The sequence below is a fragment of the Calonectris borealis genome, chromosome 3 (assembly GCF_964195595.1).
Source record: "Calonectris borealis chromosome 3, bCalBor7.hap1.2, whole genome shotgun sequence".
NCBI classification, from domain to species: Eukaryota; Metazoa; Chordata; class Aves; order Procellariiformes; family Procellariidae; genus Calonectris; species Calonectris borealis.
Genome location: NC_134314.1, coordinates 99,514,994 through 99,532,330, shown reverse-complemented (window position 1 = coordinate 99,532,330; position 17,337 = coordinate 99,514,994). Strand labels below are relative to the sequence as shown.

Sequence of the window (17,337 nt, the reverse complement as noted above, 5' to 3'; positions counted from 1 at the left end):
CTATTACTGAATAGTATTATTGAGTGAACATGGTTGAAGAAAAGTATTTCTGGTTTTCTTTGTGTGCTTTTTTTGCCAGATGCTAGCTTTTAGAAGCAGACATGTTGCTAACTGATTTTATTCACAACCTGGGTTAAGCGCTGAAATCTTTGGGCTGTGTGTGGGGAGTTGGCAACCCTGATCGCTCAGTGAGTAAACAGCATAGACGTTAGGTAAATGTGGCTTTGAGTTTGTCCTTGTGGTTACACTTGAAGACTGGAAGCCCAAATCCAGCATTAAGGTGCCTCTGATGCTTGCAAAACACTTTGCCCTCAGAGCTTCTTGCAAAGCCTTCAAGGGGCCTATGCTCTTCTGCACGGTGTGCCAAAGGCTACCTGTCCTAATGACAGTAGTTCACTCCTAAATTCATCAAGATTCACAAAATTGGTGTTTCCTTATCCAGCCAAAGGGCCCCATCCAGTAGTCAAGTTCCAACTATGGTTAATGCCTTACAAAAATAGGCAGAGGCAGCAGCACAAGCAAGTGTACCCTCTTTACTCGGTGTAGAAGCGTTAATATATAATTCACAGAATAAAAAAAACCCACAAGTTTTTTATTAAGACTGCTAGCACATAGCAATAACAAATGAAGGGCAATATTAATTGCCTGAAATACTAACTAGGTGATATAGAGACAACTTACCCAGGAAAGGAATTAGTTAGTAAACCAAAACATAATAGTTAGGAGTAAATCCAGGAAACATCCTCCCCTTGAGAATAATGAGAGAACAAATTTAGAATGCATTTGCCAAGCTATTGGGTGAGCGGGAAACAAGAGTCTGCGGCCTAAAATAAAAGGTTAAGCCATTTCTATTTACACAGATTTCAACATATCTGATAGAACCCGGGCCTCTGTTTTGTAACTAGATTAGCTGATGTGGACCTGGCTGCATCTGTGTGGCATCACTGTAGTAAGTGGGATCCAAGCAGATGACTAATCGTGGCAGTGGATTTGGTTTCCAGACGGGGCTGTGAGGTGGTCAGTTGGCCAAATAGCTGTGTACGTATATGCCCACGAACAGTCCTAGTCCGTTCATTAGATTGTAAGCGCAGCAATATTACTTGTGAAATTTCCCTAATCTTTAGCAAAACTAAAGAAAAAGTAAATATCAGCTCCCAAAATTAATATGAGAAGGAGTGAAAAATGCATTTCCTATGTAGCTGCACAAATCAGGCTATGCTGGGTAATTGTATATCGTATACGGAATGACATGCTGGAAGAGAATGAAATCTGTTTTAGAGGAAAATGAAATATAAAAAGTAAACAATTTAACTTTTCCATGGAAATTAAGAAAAGTGGAAGAGGAGAAAGCAGGAATTGTTTCAGCTTTACAAATGCTTATCTGTATTGCATTCAGAGTCTTTCAATAAGATGCCACAATTAAAAAAGTCTTTCCGAACAAAATTGACACTATTTTGCTTATGACACAGTTGGTGATGTCAGCGAAATAACTTCATTTGCCATAGCATCTTATTACCCATTTGAAATTTTGAGTGATGGAAACAATTAAAAATGGAAGAGAGAAAAAGAAACTCCTTATGTTTCAATCCAGTAATCAGAAACCCACCTGAAAAGTAGATGTTGCTCAGTTGTCTGTCAGTGTAATGCAACTATGTAAATTATTTTATTTACAACCTGCGGCTTTCCTAATGGTTTTTCATATTTGTGTTAGCTTTGCTTAATGAAAATACCAAAATAAAGAGGGATTTTTTTTTAACCTCCCATGTTGAGCTGAGAACACCTACAATATTTTAGGAAAGTTGGGGCTGTCATTAATGTCATCTAGACAAAAAGCAGGAGGATGGCATTATTTTGTTACTGTGAAATGTTTCTAAATGTACCTTGCGGATTCATATAACCGTAGGATGGTATGTCTGCTGATGACTCATGCTGACTCACCCACTGAGCCAGAATTTACTGAGCCTTCTTCTGTGCCCACACACAGTGATATGATTTCCAGTCTGAGTGAATTCTTTAAAATTTAATTTAGTAGGCTTTAACTACAGAGACAGATACACTTCTTCAATGGTTGCCTTGATTTGTATTTATGTCTTATTAAATGTGTGTTCAGATTATGTTTTGCAGAATCCTTTGAAATCAATTTTTAAAATAATGTGGATAAGCGCAATTGTACTTTCCAAATACGAAGGTCTGTCTGAAAACATTGCAGGTATATAGAAGCAGTGATAATTTACTGATGCTATGGACCTAAAGGCCTAATACATAATCACTGCCTTTTTGCTATGGCTTTAGCAGCAGTGTGTATGGGCCTCAACTGCGATAAGTCCCTAGGCTTGGGCAATGAATAATTAACAAAAAGACAAATTGACCTAATTCTGGTTTTATTTTTAAGACTGAAAATCATATATTACTCCACTGAAGTCAACAGAATTAAATGGTATAAAACTAGGTGTGAAAGGGATTCTTTAAATGCTACTACAAATATCTTCAGACTGATTTTGCTTTTTCTGAAATAAATAGGAATTATATGGCAGACTTTAATGGGAACATGATCCGTCCAATTACTTGTCTCTCTCTGAGTTCTGGTTAAAATCTGATGTGATGTAGCAGCCTAAAAAGTAATTATTGTTGTTACAGTACAAGCTGCAGTGACTGAAGAGATGAATGCCAGTGAGATTCTCTCTTGGAACCAAATAAATGCTTCTCTTCAGCCTCATATTCTTTGATACTGACTCATATATTTGTTAAATCAGGATTTATGATAGTCTCATCCTCGCCCCAGGATTCTTTCCCCTCCACACAAAGACTAAGGGAGAGAGAAAATATTTTGTTTGGACTACTTCTGCATGATTTGCTTTTTAAACTCTTCTGACAAATGACTAATGAATGTTCAAGCAACAGAAAATGAGATGCATGTATCTTCCCCGAAAAGCAACACGATCAGATGCTTCAGCAAATTGATTGAGATCTCTAGACTTTTCTCCACCTTTCCAATATTCTGAAAGAACAGTTGATGCCCCCAAGCCACATGCCTTTCCCTCTTTCTCTGGGAATTTATGTCACTTCTCAAAAGTGTATCAGCTTTGACAGTGTTTCAGGGCTGTGTGTTTTACTTCTCTTGCTCCTGCAGTCAGTCAGGCATGATTCCTAATCTGCATGAGTTTGTCTATTATTCTGTCTCCTCATCTCTGGGATTCACTAAATTGCCCTTTCCTCTAAATCTGAAAGTACTGGATGAGTGGACACTTCATCCCCCGTGGTGTCTGCTTCACTGACTTCCTTGTACTTTGGGTATTCAGTCCTTTGTTTTGCTTTTGGAAAACAAAAATCCCAGACTTCAAGTCTTCAGTCACACCTTCCTGCCCGCACCCTTGTTCACACAGGGCTTTCTTGTAATTCTGTCACTAGAATTCAGAAGTTGTTGGTTTTGTGGTTTGAGTTAAATGTGCTTGAAAATAGAGTATAACTTCTTCTTTTTGTTACTTCAACCCTCAGCGGTCATTAAGATTCTGTATGTAATGGGGCATTATACAAGGAGAACCACACAGCTGTATGACAAGGTTTGAATACAAGTTGAAATATGTGTTTCTAGCTCAGTCCCTGTATGTTCTGCCTATTAACGTTCCTTCTCTTGCTGTTGGGCTGCCAGTCGCAGTCTACATTTTGAGACCATCCATGATTTCTTTTAAACAGGCATGCACAAAGGACTCCACTCCGCTGAACTCTTGCCAGGTGCTCTGTAGTAGAGATGCCCACTTTTGAGATGCTACGCCTTTCTCTAGTGGCAGGAAAGGGCCATATACTGTGGTCCATCCTTTGCTGCAGGACACGGCAATTTCCTGAAAGTGCCATACTTACTGAATATATACAACAGGTTGCTTGCAGCAAGTTTCCCACACGGAAGAGATGAGTGCCTGAGAAATATAGCAGCTGAGAGTAGATTAGTATTGCCAAGTAATTTAGACAGCTCACTGTTGGTCTCCTTTTCTCCAAGCGATGCCACAGACCTGTGAGGAGAAAAGAGTGATTATGGATTAATTGTTCTGACAGTAGCTTATTTCTAAAAGCCTTCTTTCTCAAGGGGCTCTGGTCATTCCCGTGTTTTATTGCTGGGCAGGGAAAGGGCTTCCGGAAGGAATGGTGGTAAGGAGTAGGCTACTGCCACTACCAGAGCTAGTCATCTTGCCTACAGCCTATTCCAGAGGGTCACAGGCTGAATAAACAAACCTGGAAGTCATAGCCATTGCAAACCGAATGCCCCTGCTCTTTCCAATATCTCTGCAAATACATCCTCCTTTCTTTTACTCCTGATTTGCAAAAAATGTAAAGATAATGCAATAGTGTTGTGCTAGTAATTGAAAAAAAGTAACATTTTTTTCAAGGAGTGAAAATTCCCAAGCCCCATCTAGCAATGCAAATAAGCAGTTTATGGTGTTTCAGCTAACACTGCCCTATCTTAGATAAACAAACACCATTCCAAAGCCTGTATCCAAAGGTCCCTCTCTATCTGAATAAACTGGCACTGAGGTTTTCTGTATCTGTAGCTTATACACTGCTGGCATCCAGTTTTAAGTATCCTACGTAATATGACAGTGCCAGCAGTGTGTTTGGCAGTGTCCACTATGTGCTCACTTTTGCACTCACTGCATTTCACTTGTGGAACCTCTCAACTTTTTTTTTTTTCAAACACTGTATGAAAAAGCTGAGCTTGTTACCATTGAAGAGCTTTGCACAGTAGTGCTCTCCCGTGTCTGTTGTCATTCCTTCTTTTCCAGCTTTCGGAATTTTGCTGTTCTTATACCCTTTTGCAATGGAATGTAATATTTACATTTCTTGAATCTGTTTCTAGATGCAAGATATTCACTTGGCTTATCCTGGCAGTCATACACTTTGCGGTTCCCTGCGGCACTCTCGCTTGACTGTCTTGGAGTTCCACCTATTCTTCTGCCTCACCCCTCCTTCCCTGCGATACGTTGCATCCTCCATAGTGCCAGAGCACTGTGTAACCTCCAAAAGATTTAAACTCAGTTGGGCACCTGCAATTGTGCAATCTCATGTGTTCAGTGAATGTCTCACTGGAAAGACTTCTCCCCATAGTGTAACACTGACTCTTGCTATTTGTTAAGAAATGCCTTGGTTTCTCAAATTTCTCCCAGGTTGTGGGTATCCTAACAGCATGTGTGCCAAGTCATTTATTTGGACTTGATGCTGCTTCAGAAATAATGTGCCTTGTGCTTGCCACAGTTACTTGAAATCACTGTTATTACCAGGTAAAGCTAAATGAAGAAAAAAAGATCATACTAGCAAAGGGTTAAGTTTCTGATTACAAAATGGAAACAAACTTAAACACACAAATAAAAAGCATGGAAACAAGAAAATCCAATTTCAATATGTACTTTGTTCTGGCAGTCACTCACAGCTTGCCTCCGGGAGCCAAGGAGCCAGTACAACTGCACTTCAGGATGTACTTCTGTTGAGTTTTTGCCTGCCTCTGCCTAAAGTATGAGGGACTTCCCTCGCTGCAAGGGAGGGTAAACCTCACAGAGAAAATTCTAATATATTCTATGGCAGTTTTGATCAGCCTGAGCTATTTAGATGAATGCAAATGAAATCTGTTTACGCTTGTCTCAAACTGAATCATCTCTGATACGCAGTGATCCTTTGACACACTGATTTCCAAAGTTAGATTTACCTTCCTGCTTAGAAAGTTAGTTGAATTATAATTTGATTTGGGTCTCCATTTCCCAGACAGCATAACTTCTATTATGAACCTTTTTTTCATGGCTTTTTAAGATCTTATAAATTACATATAATAAAACTATCAACTGTACATCAGACCCTAACCTTGCAGCTTGTGAAAAATTGTTTCCTTTATTCATACGGTTCACATATCATCATTATTAGTGACATCTCATCAGTTTAGGGTTTGGAGCATTTTCTCAAATAATTTTCATTCCTCTTACTTCCTTACTTGTCACGTCTAAGGCTTTACAACTATCATAGTAACTTTCAACTCTAATTCCCTTAGCCATAGTTAATTATAGATATCCCAGCAGTTTCTCGCAGAGTTATTTATTCCAGAGTTTCTTGATAGTGAGCAGGCTAATCAGAGGTCTTCTGGGGGCCCTTTCACTTCCAGAAATACTGCTTTTAAAATGTCAAGTCCTATCACCAAGACTTTATTGGGTTTGTTTCATTTTTGTACTGCAGAGTGTGAAATTCATGAAACTGCTAATTTCTCTGGAGTTGAACAGTCACATTTAAAAATCCGATGTTCTCTTGTCACTAGCTTTAGATTATCTTCGAAGTTAGAAAATCTTTTCTAATTGTTTGAAATACACTTAATTAGTTGGGCAACAGGTAGCCTGTTAAGAAGGTATGCTTTACACATTTCAATGACTTAGTTGCCCTGTTGGCAAAAAGGCATGTTTGCAACACGCTTATTTTAACTGGCAGTCCTTTGGTAGAGTGTGGGAACAGAGTTCATAACATTCACCATGCAGAGAGACAACATGCCTATTCTTATTTTATATTTTCTCTTTGATAACTGCAACTACTAATTTATTTTTGTGTTTCAAAAACACCACTAGATTTTATTTTTCCTTTGAGGGGGAACAATCCTCTACTTCTTACCTGGCTTGTATTCTTACCAAGATTAGTGTCACTCTGGCTTGAGCAGAGCTGAACCCAAAGGCTGTGATCATGCTGCTAGTTTCCCTTTGCTGAAACAGGAGGGAGTCAAAGTGCTCGGTACCTCGAAGGAAATACACAGCATACTTAACGTTGTCACTATTATTATGGTTGGCATATTTTGATCATCTCATTTTCTCTTTGATAATGATGTACAGTAAAGGGTGAACATTATCTTTAAGCTGCAATCTGATCTTACTGAGCTTTAAGTGCAGCGAAGGGCAGTGGATTTTCTCTTCAGCAACAACACAAACAGCAGGAGCTCTGGAAATTGTAGTGGCAACAGCAGCTTCTGTTGTGACAGTTCTCTCGTAGGTCACTATGGTGAGAAATGTACCTGAGTGGTTGGTTTTTTTTTTTTTCTGTCCAGACACTAATATAATTTCTAGAAGCCAGAAGAATAGCTTACATAAATTAATACCCTTGTCATGAATAATCTCCATGTGGATATGCTAGTAAGAAATACACACATTTTCTTTTTAAGGAAGGATTTAATAACTAGACAAAGGAGGAGTTAACAATACTTTCAAAACTAAATACAACATACTTACCTTAAGACAGTTGTTCTGTCTATTAGTATATAATTGGGAACCCCCACACACTGTTAATTGAAAAAAATATTAATAAATAACAACATGGAGCCTGGCCTACATTCTGCTTTGCTTTTCTTTGTGAAGATTCATTATACGCTTATATGTTTTAACATTAAATATGTTAATTTTTGAATTGTGGATACTGTGAGACAATGCAGGGGATGTACCTGGATTCAGCATGCAGAAGGCTAAGCTCTTTGCTCAGAGCTCAGAATTGAAATGGCCGCAGTGTGACAAAGTGTCTGACACGGGCCACTTTGATGGTCAGGGATAGCACCTACCAAACCACCCTACAGAAATGCAGAAAAGGAAAAATTAACTCTCTTTTGTAAGAACTTAGGGAGGGGCTCCATCCGGGGTCAGTGTTATCCCTCTTGCCAGTCATGCTAATTAGCTTTGCCTCCCAGCAAGCTGGTGCGCAGCCTGTTGATCTTACTGGATGGGTTTGCTGTTGGTGACTCTCTCTAACTGAGTCACCACCAAGTGTTTCCATTAGCAAGTTCACAACCAGTCACGTCTGCAGCTCTGGCCTGCTGGGCCACTTCTCCCGGGGTTGTGCACCACTGGGGATGGATACCAGAGAGCACTGCTTAGACAGTACAAGATTTCAGAGAAACAGAGGCCCTTCCCTTGCTGTGGGCTTACTTTTCTTGGTTTGCTTGATTTCTTGCCACCCTTCCTTCCACTTAAACTGGTACTCACCAGTTGCATGCATCTATAAATTACTCAACAGCCCCTGCTGCAGTTCAGTTCTTTAGGAAAAGGTCCAGTGACCTACTGGACACGCATGAAGTTTCTGTCAGAAGACGACATTTTTCCCGCCCCCCCTCGGTCTTTTAAAAAAAAAAAAATTTAAAACTTCTCAAGACCTGCTTTGCTCATTGTTAATATTTCAAGAGTGTGTTAGGGCAACCCTTCACACTTGTGCACAGTTTGGTTGCTGGTGGCTTTCCCCTCAGAAGGATGGTGAGTCACATCCATTCGAGTTTAACAGCTCGGCTGATCTTAACAGAATGCCCTCACCAGAAATGTCGTCGAATAATACAAACCACTGGCATAGATCAGATTGCTTCTGCCTGATGTGTTGCCCCATTCTAGGCAGCTTCTCTTACCCATGGGTAGATGAGAACAGCGTGTGTTACAAGCCCCCTCTCTCACTGGGACTCTCAAGCTGTTGTTCTCCCTCAACAATGGGGAGAAGAAAAAGATGATGGTGAATGGCAATGTGGGAGAGTATTTTTGAAGTGTCGCTGATTTTATGAAGCAACCTTTGCCACTCTCCCAGGCAATTATTTCTCATAGTTACAGTAAGGAAGGGTAAAACAGTGAATTAACAGTAATGGTGATTCCATATGAATTAGGAAAATATCTCAAAGATTAAGTAGGAAGCTGTTAACCCGTCATTAGATTACTATTAGAGGCATGCTTAGGACAGAAGTGTAAGTGGGCAGGAAAAGGTAGCAATGGAATTGCATCGACAGTAATGTATCTCAGTTAAAAGCTGCATTTTTCAATTATAATCTCTTCAGATTTATTTTTTTTCTTTTTGAATCTCATGCTTATTTTTGAATTTTTATTAGAATGGTCTGACATTGTATCTATACAACATTTGAAAGATGTTTGAAAATTGAGAGGATATGGTTACCAGAATTCATCTACTTTATGGAGCCTAAAAGCAAGCTTGCTAGCCAAACTTGATTGACTTCTTCACTAACATAAGCTTAAAAGATAAGAACATAAGTACTTTACAGTTGATTATGCGTAAGCTTTTGAACTCTCTTAAAGCATTTTAAGCTCTCTTAAAACCATTTTAAGCTCTCTTAAAATACTTCAGTCAAAGGGTAGAAAAAGTAATCTAAAGTCCAGATAGTCAGTGAAGAACAAACCAGGGCAGTAATAATGATGAAGACGCGTTAGGGATGACGGGTAAGAGTAGTCTAAACAAAAATTGGCATTCTAACATAGAAGTAAAATGTTTAGCAAGATTTTAGACTGCAAAAGGAGATAGCAAGAAGTTAACAAAACTAACACTTCTAGTCTATCTCCCGTGCTACCTACAATACTGCATTGAGTTCTGAGCTTCCCAGTAGTGCGGAGGAAAAGCATGAACATATGCTCACAAGTGATTGGGTTACCAAGGCAAATTATTGTTAATCAGCTAGGATGCTATAGCAGTGTATAGTAGCTTAAAATAACACATTTTACTTCAGCAGCTGGACGAGCTGGGAGCATGCACACAGGCAGTTATTACAGCTTGTCTGTGGAGTAGTAACTTATTAAGCCATGCTAAGTCATGGCTTAATTACAAACTGGCTTGACAGCTTGTGGCTGTTTGTCCCTACACAATTTAACAACATGAACAAAGCTCAAATGAAGGCAACAGAAATACTCATGGCACATCAACCCCGTAAGTTTGTTATATCTCAAAGCCAGCTCATGGCTGCCTGTGTGGAGCTCTGAAAAAGTACTTCCACACTGCCAATTAGGTGCCTGTGTGAAGGCACTTAACCTGTTGCCCAGCCATGCTTAAGATTGCATTTGTCGTTCTAATGCTGAAACTGAATGGTATTTCATATCATGCTGTGATAAACTAGAATATTCTGTCCTTCTTCGTGATCTTTTTGAAGTGATGAGCTCCCGACTGCTAGAGGAAATTTCTGATATTAGTCCCAAATGGTCTTGCTTTTATACTCTTGAAGTTAACTGCATTTCTATTTCTCCATCAGTTTAATTGTGTATGGTTTCCTAGTTCTCCTTCGTGGTGGTTTCTCCGAGCACTGGGTCATTTACAAATTTATTTCCTGCCACCTTCTTGTGTCAGTATCATTAAGAATGATATCTAATACGTTTAAGCCCAGAACTGATCTTTGGGGGTAGGGGAGAAAAGAAAAGAGAACAACCTTTGCTCAGATACTTCACCTCTGATCATTAGATTTTGCTTTACCCTCTATGGATAGTCTATCACCTCCATTACTCTCTGATACTGCTTTGCTAATTCCTACCACCTCCTCCTTCATCTAGAAGTTGAATGATACTATCAAAGAAAGATAATCTGGTAAGGACCACCTTTTGTAAACAAACATTACTCTTTATCATTTTCTGCTATACTTACTTTAAAAAGCTTACTATGAGACGAGTGATTTCATTTGATGCTGTTTTCTGACTTCTGGAACGGGCATTATCTATCCAGAGGCTGTAGACTGTGTCTTATTTTCATCTTATACGTGATACTAGCAATTTCCTTTCCCTCTTAGCTATTAGCCATCCTGCCCTCTAATCCTGCGTTCAGCATCACCATCTTTACTGAAAACTGAGACAAAATATGCATTTAGTTTTAGAATCAGATGTAGACTATCTCTGATCCCCATTTCTTCTTCACTGGAAAGTGACATCACTTCTTTCTTACAATATTATGTTACAGCTGGATAACTTGCTGGTTTTCCAGATATCATATGCAAGGTCTAAATTAACTTGATTTTCCAGATAAATTCTGCTTTCATTCTCACATTTATTGATGTTTGAGATCTTTCTTGAACCAGACCTCTTTTCTGTTTTATTATATGTTCTCTGCTTATAATTCTTACTTCCCTCTTGATGCCACTTCTCTTCCAGTTATGCCTTGAAGCCTCTACCTGTAAACCTTTTTGCCCTGTGTGAGATACAGAATCCCAAAGGAATTAGCAATTTTGGTTTTAAGACACCTAAGGCTTCTTCCACATTCAAATTTCTAATTTCATTATACAAGCTGATTTTATTGCCAGGTACCTTCATTTATCACAGTTTGCCTTTCTGAAATTGAGAATGTTCTACTTTCTTTCACCCCTACCTTTCATGACACAAGTTGTGATCCCCTACTCCAGGGTTATTATCTACAGTCAGGCCTTTGAGGGCATATTCTGGAACCATCCAAAAGCTTTACTACTTACAGGCTCAGTGACAGTTTGGAGGAGGCGTTCATTGACTACCACAGTCCAGAATATCTGGCCCCAATAATGAGTAGCATGTATTCCCCAAACTATTAACTGGCAATTTGAAATCTCACTGACTGGTTCTTTGCATCCAGTCAGTCCCATTTCTTTAATAATACGGAGTTTTCTAGCTACCTCCAAAAAATTCCACCCAGGGGTCGTAATGATCTCGCAGCCCTCTCCTCTCAATACTCTCTGTAACAATCTTTTCCAAAAATAAATTGGAATTAAATTATGAGCTGTTATATTCCCTATGTTTTATTTGCAGAACATTACTTCCCTAACATGGAATGTTACTACCCATCTTTATTTTTACTTCTGCGTTTCCTCAACTGCAAATCCCCTCTAATCCACGTGTTCCAGTTAGGAACTCCATGAGTTTTCTTTTATCATAAGGTGGGTGTCCTGAACTGTTTTATGAAATTCCTCCATTTTTTCCCCAAATGCTGGAAATGGTATATCCACTTCTCAGTTCTTTCGTTTGGACACATTAATGTTACTTGGTTTTTGCCTTCGTCTGTATCTGTGCCTTTTTCTTTGCTATCCATCCTACATTCTTCCTATTCCCCACTACTGTATTAGCATTCCTCTTGTTGAGCGAAACCAAGGTGAAATATTACATGAATCTTTCCAAATTTTCTCTACTCATTTCTTAATATGAAGATGACCTTATTATCTGTGGCGACTTCCTTCCTTTCTTCACAGATGGTGTAATCTAGAAGGGGTACGCAGGGAAGTGGTCAAGAACTTAACTACTGTTGTTTAGTGAATTAATTTCCATAGGAAGTTACTCAGCTGAAAATGAAAGAGCTTGTTTGCTTTGCAGATAAAAAATATTCATGTACCATGAATATCCTCAGTGTCTGAGAATGCTTTCTTGTGAAACTAGAGCAGTTGCCACTTGTGGTCAAGCCAGTGTGAAGGCCAGTTAAAACACTACATGGATACATGCTTCAGATGAAAAGCTCAAAAACAGAGGTAAAAGTTGAGATAACAATGTAAAAACACTGTCAGAGTACCTTCCCAAATATACTGTTATTTTGTCAAGACCTGTTTGACAGCTCATTCATTTGAACATGAAACATTTAATTCTTAAGATTCATCAACAGCTACTCCTAAAAGGACAAATCTGTTCACCAATAACAATATAACATAAAAAAATTGGAGTTTTAAAAATTCTGTATGGCAAGAACTCACTTTCATTCCTCTTAAGTGCAGTATCAAATAAAGTTGTTTGCAAATTACCTTTATCCTGTACAATCTATTTCCCATTTATTGGTTAACATTTCTATAGTTCATAGTTATTTTCATCAGCACTAAGAATCAGATGGACATTGCATATATTAAAAAATGCACACACTTTCAGACATGCACATGTTACCATAGATCAAACACACATACATTCTCACAAACAAATATCCTGCGTTAGTAATCTTACACGAAGCTTAACTGGGGCCAGCCACGAAAAGGCACAAAATCCTAGATTAGCCATTAACTCCACATTGCCACATACAACCATTATTTCACCTACTTATTACTTCACCCACTGCCCCTGCTGCCTGTCACTGTGCTACTTGCCTCTTGCCACACACACCTCTTGAGCAATGCCAGTGCTTAGTTTTAGCCCACATAAACCAGCCAGATATGCACATTTTCTAGTGATTAGGAATGTGCTGTTTACGCTGGGTTAAGGACTCATGTGCAGGATGTAGATTTTTAGTTAATCTCTAACATTTAAGCAGGTCATGTTTGAGAAGCAATGAGGATATGATTTATTACATTAGAGATAACGTACGATATTTATTATTTTGGGAAGTCAATTCTGTAAAGGTTGTACTGGTATTGAGGTGATATGATAAGGAAGTATTTTATCTAAATTTGTTATAAAATTATATATGCGGTTAGAGCTGAAGGTGAAATGAAGGGGATAAGAACAAAAGTGTCAAACCTAGAAGCAAGGAGAAAGGCAGGGTCAGAAGGTTTGAATGACAACTGAAAGACTAACTCGTGATTTCCTTCTGTATTTCTGTACGGTTTTGTTTTAGTAGTCACTGTAGAAAGAATGGCTGCTACAGTAAATTAGATGGAAGAGTCAGTAGCAGCTGAGTATACCTTGGTCATACTGAGCAAAATCATCCAATGCTACCCACGGTATCCCTCTGGCAGGTAACCAAGAAGCAAAGTAGAGGGTGTAAACAGAGACCTGATAAAATCACAGCGCAGTTCTGTACCTGCTGAAATCTGTGCAACCATTACTTTAAACAGTGACAGGCTCTCAAAAAATTCCTGGTGAATCACTTGAAATAAAAACTATTTCAAAAGTCCAAGAAGTATCTAGGCTGACTGAATTTTACATTCATCAACCTGAAGATATAGCAATTTTTAGCCAGATTTGTCATCACTTTAATAATACATGAATTGTGTTTAAATGACTACTAGATATAAGCCTGAGGAAAGGAGGGAAAAAAAAAAAAACCTAGCTAGATATGTAAAAGTGCCTTGAGTCCCAGATCATGTGGATGCTGCAAAGTTAACTAGGTTGATTGGCAGCTGGGTCTGGGCACTCAAATTAGCTTGTCTCTGAGCAAGTTTTGTATGGCAGAGGGCTAACCGCAGTCTTAGTGTTCCGACCGTTTCTGAACTTGCTCACTTGCTCCCTGTGCGGAGGCAATCTAGCTTTCATTCTCAACCAACTCTATCAACTGGTAGAGAGCTGTGGGAAGCAGCACTGTCACGCTGGAGTGACCTTTCGTATCTTCTCGTTGTGGGGTAGATGCCCTTGAACCCACAGAAAGCAAAGCTTCAGCTCTAACTTGGAGCTGCAGTTGCATCAGTTACCTGAGCTCAAAATGCCTCCAGAGCTCTGTGCAAGGATTTTCTAATGTGAGTGGTGGTGCTGATGTCCTTAAAGCTCCATAGTATTTTCTGTACTGTGGACATGACTCTACAGAGCCTGGAAAAATAATCCCATAGTGTGCCTATGTGGAAGGCTGGGAGAGAATGCCAACTTCAGAAGGGAAAGTTCCCATCTTTTTCAGAGCCAGCTCCTTTGCAAACACTCCAGAAGAGACAGATGGATAAATAAAAATGCTACATAAACTGTGTTTCAACCCATGATCTCAAATCCTGCATAACAAGTGTTCATTCACACTGGTGTATATAGCATGTGAGGAGGAAACACCTCAATGTAAGGGGACAAGGGCATCCATAGACTATTGTGTGGCAATTTGTACACCATTTGTATGGACAGTACATTAAACTTCAGGCACTTGGGAGTGTAAGGCAAGGACATCGCTTCTATGCCAGTTAGCTTACGAGGAAAGACTTTAGTGTCGAACTGCAGCCAGCGGAACTGCCGTATAGGGCTGCAGAGCAAGGCAGGAGTTGGGTCCCTCTCCAGAGAGAGAAACCCCAGCTCGCTTCAGCCCGTTGGTTGAGAAAGATGGGAAGAGCAAGGGACTATGAGGCATCAGGCAGATTTTCATGTTCCTTTCTGAATAAACATTTTTGGTTTGGGGCGAGAAAGAAGTTAAAAGCTAGGCGAGCCCACGCGGGGGGTTAATTATAGCCTCCCACGCGGAGGCTCTCGCTGGAGCCGGAGGGGCCGACGGCCGAGAGCAGCTGCCACTCGCGCCCTCCCCGAACTGCCGTTACTTTTCAAGCGGCGCGTGGTCAGCGGCCCCGGTGCGATAATCGGTTCCCACCCCCGAGCCCACGGATGCACCCGGGCCCGGCGGCAGAAAGGGCCGCCCCGAGAAGCCTCCCTCGGGCACCCCTGAGGTGTGCCCAGCCGAACCGAGGCGGGCCACGGCGCTCGAGCCCCGCCGGCGGAAGGGAATGCCGAGGACCGAGACACCTCCAGCCTCATTCTTTACTGTGGTGAAAATGGAAAAATGGCGGCTCCGCCCACCGAGCCGGGAGCCGGCGGCGACGGCCGCGCAACCTCCCGCCTCAGCCCCCAGGGCGCAAGGCGCAACGGCTCATGCAGGCGGGCGCGAGGCCCCGCCCTCCCGCGACCAGGAGACGGGCCCCACGCTCCCTGATTGGCTGGCGGTGATGTAATCGCGCGAACATACGGGTACTCCTTGCCGCCCCCCGTGGGACGAGGGGGAGGCCGCGCACCTCTCCCCCTCCCCGCCCGCCCTGCGACCAATCGCCGTACTGAGCGGTGCGCGGGCCGGGACGTGCTCTGCGGCTCCGCCGGGGCCCGCCGGCTCTTCCCCGGCGCCCGCCGGCCCCGCTTTATTGGCAGGGGCGACGGCCAGTCAGGAGAAGGCATCCACCTCCCGATTCACGCCCATTTCGCGAAGCGGCGGCCGGGGCGAGAGAGGCTGCGGGACTGGCGGCGCTGAGAGCCAATGGCCTGCAGGCAAACCGCGCCGGGAGGGAAAGGATGTGGCGGGGGGGAGGGAGGCTGGGAGGGGCAAGGGCGCTCGCTGACAGCCGTTTGCGTCAGTCCTGCCCAGGCTACAAGGCCGGATCAAAAAAAGTGCGGAGAAAGACACAGTCCGTGCGCTAGCGCCTTGATTGACAAGAGCCGCAGCCAATAGCTACCAAAGCAGAGGGGAAAAGCCCAATCAGGAAAGAGCTCTTGGGCGGGGCTGGCGGGTGAGCGGCGAACAGATCGACCAATGACACTGATGAAGGGTAGAGCCGGCAGGTCGGGCGGCCAATTGCCACCCGCAAGGGGTGGGACGGGATGAGCGACGGCAGCAGCAGCCAGTAAGCCGGGAAAGACGCGGGGCGGCCCGGCCGGGAACGGCGGCGGTGCTGTGGGGGCGGTGCCATGGGGGCGGGGCCGTGGGCCGTGCCCCGCCCGCCCTTCCCGGAGCGCTCTGACGTGGGCGGTGGGGAGGGCGGGCCTAGCGGCGGCCTTTGGGACAGGGGCTCCCAACATGTCCGCGCTGCTGGCGGCGCTCAGAGTGCGCGAGCGGGCAGCGACTGCGGCCGGCGGCGGCCAGCGCGGGGCGGCCCGCGCCTGAGGCCGAGGCAGCCCCCCCCACCCCGGCTGGGCCCTGCTGGGCCGCCTGGGGCCCGGACGCCGGGGGACGCCGGCGCTCGTCCGCCGACAGGTAGAGGGGTTAGGGCCGGTCGCAGGGCACGGGTGAGCGGGTCGTGGCCGCGCCGAGGCGGACAGAGAGGGCGAAGAGGCCGGGCCGGGCCTGGGCGCGCGTGTTACCGAGCGGCAGGGCCTGCGCGCGTGCCGTGGGAAGCGGGGGCAGGCAGCGCCGGCCTGCTCCGTGGGGCCGGAGGGGCGGCGGGCAAGGCCTGCTGCGTGTGCGTCCCCGGGGAGCGGGCAGGCGCCGCGCAGGCCCGGCCTCCGCCTCTTCCCGCCGGGGGAGAAAAGAGGGCCGGGGGCCGCACTGACACGGCCTCCCGGCGGGGGAGCCGGGGCTGCCGGGGCAGGCGCACGGGGGAGGGACGGCGAGGAAGTGGCGGGGAAGCCAAGCCCCCCGGTGTAGCTGGGGACGGGGGCCGGCGGGCCCGCCCTCTCTGTGCGCCACGGTGGGGCGGGCCGGGGCGGCGGCAGGGGGGCTGACGGCCTAGGCCCCGCACGCCGGCCGCTGCGTGTGGGGTGGGGGAGCCGGCGAGCCGGGCCCCGTGTGGGTAGCGCTGCCTGCGGGGCGGGGAAGGGTCCGAAGGCGGCCGGCGTGTCGGTTGCTGCGTGCGGAGCGGGACTAGGGGGCGGCCGGCGGGCCGGGGCTGTGCACGTGCATTGGCTGGGGCCGGGGGAGTGGCGGGCCGGGGGCCGGCGGGGCCCGGTGTTTACCGACGGGGTGGGGAGGTGGCGAGCTGCGGTAAGACCGTGGTGTTGGAGGGAGAAGCTGTCGTGAGGCCTGGGTGCTTGTGACGAGCTGGTGGTGTGCGGAGGGGATGAAGTCACGGGCAGATGGGCAATGCCTGGGTGCCTTTAGCGTGGAAGGGCAAAGAAGTTGAAGGCCGCCTCTCGCTTGTAGTTTGGAGCTTGCTGGCTCTGCGAACCCAGTGGATATAAATGTGGATATATTTTTACTATAATTTGTAGCCTGACTCCCTCTCTCCCGACATTTTGATGGACTGGAGGCAGCTGGAAAGATCTGTATGCG

The 17,337-nt window shown here is 44.2% G+C and overlaps 1 protein-coding gene across 2 annotated transcripts in view; it reads left to right on the top strand.

Moving 5' to 3' along the window:
- Positions 1-16,098: 16,098 nt before the first annotated feature.
- The window catches only part of PPM1B (protein phosphatase, Mg2+/Mn2+ dependent 1B), a 62,027-nt gene continuing 60,788 nt past the window's right edge, over positions 16,099-17,337 (top strand). Inside the window, exon 1 of one of the 2 annotated variants that reach the window (XM_075146910.1) lies at positions 16,099-16,323. The gene's annotated coding sequence lies outside the window, so the exon portion shown is untranslated. The remainder of the gene's footprint in view (positions 16,324-17,337) is intronic. The other variant, XM_075146900.1, reaches the window with a different exon arrangement.